Source organism: Rissa tridactyla, unplaced genomic scaffold (assembly GCF_028500815.1).
Source record: "Rissa tridactyla isolate bRisTri1 unplaced genomic scaffold, bRisTri1.patW.cur.20221130 scaffold_37, whole genome shotgun sequence".
Lineage (NCBI taxonomy): Eukaryota > Metazoa > Chordata > Aves > Charadriiformes > Laridae > Rissa > Rissa tridactyla.
Genome location: NW_026529584.1, coordinates 141,231 through 142,781, shown reverse-complemented (window position 1 = coordinate 142,781; position 1,551 = coordinate 141,231).

Sequence of the window (1,551 nt, the reverse complement as noted above, 5' to 3'; positions counted from 1 at the left end):
CCTCCCGTGTTTCAACCGCCACAACTTGGCTCCTTGGACCATCTAACCTTGACTCCTGGTGACAGCTCAGTTCGGATCTTGAGGCCAGTGAAGCTCGACTTTTGGGGATGCCTCCACTCAGGTCTTGGGACACACGCCCTCGGCTCCTGGGGCTTGCTGCACCCAGCCTGTGGGGCATCTTGTACCAACTCCTGAGCTGACTCTGCTGGGACCTCAGCGCAGCCTTCTTTGAACCGCCTCGGTTTGACTGCTTGGACCAACTCACCCTGACTCCTGGTGGCAGCTAAGCTCGCATCCTGAGGCCAGCGAAGGTCGACTTTTGGGGACGCCTCCACTCAGTTTCTGGGAGTGCCACAGCTCCGCTCCTGGGGGTCGCTGCGCTCAGCATCTGGGGAATCTTGGACCAACTCCTGAGCTAACTCCGCTCGGACCTCGGCGTAGCCTTCCCTTGTCTTTTGGCGCAAAGTCAGATGGGCGCCTGTGGCCAGCTCTGCCCAACTCCTTGGCCGGCTCACCTAAGCTCTGGGACAGCTGGTGGAGGCTCCAACGCTGGCTCCGCAGGGTTCCTAGGGCCAGCTCTGCTCCTTGCGCAATCTCAGCCTGCTTCCTCGTACAATCTGAGCTCGCCTCCTTAGTCCAACACTGCTCTGCACCTGGGGCCGCATCAGCTTGGCTCTTGTGACGGACTCGTCTGAATGTTTGTATCCAGCGCAGCTCGGCATTGGGGCTGTCTTCGACTGGGCTACTGGGAACACCTCAGCTCGCCTCCCGGGATACCTCCAGAAGTCTCCTGGCCTGGCTCCTCATTGATCCTAGGGCACATTCAACTCAGCTCCCTGCACCAACTCAACATGCCTCCTTCTCTCCCCGCATCTCCCGTGTTTGAACCGTCTCAACTTGGCTCCTTGGGCCATCTCAACTTGGCTCCTGGTGGCAGCTCAGCTTGCATTCTGAGGCCAGCGAAGCTCCACTTTTGGGGATGCCTCCCCTCAGTTCCTGGGACACACATGCTCAGCACCTGGGGCTTGCTGCACCCAGCCTGTGGAGCATCTTGGACCAACTCCTGAGCTGACTCCGTTCGGACCTCGGCGTAGCCTTGCCTTGTCTTTTGGCGCAAAGTCAGACGGGCTCCTGTGGCCAGCTCTGCCCAACTCCTTGGCCAGCACATCGCAGCTCCTGGGATGCCGGGTGGAGGCTCCTACGCTGGCTCCGCAGGGTTCCTAGGGCCAGCTCCGCTCCTTGCGCAATCTCAGCCTGCTTCCTCGTACAATCTGAGCTCGCCTCCTTAGTCCAACACTGCTCTGCACCTGGGGCTGCATCAGCTTGGCTCTTGTGACGGACTCACCTGAATGTTTGTATCCAGCGCAGCTCGGCGTTCGGGCTGTCTTCGACTCACCTACTGGGAACACCTCAGCTCGCCTCCTGGGATACCTCCAGAAGGCTCCTTGCCTGGCTCTGCATCGATCCTAGGGCACACTCAATTCAGCTCCCTGCACCAACTCAACATTCCTCCTTCTGTCGCCGCACCTCCCATGTTTGAACCGCTTCAGC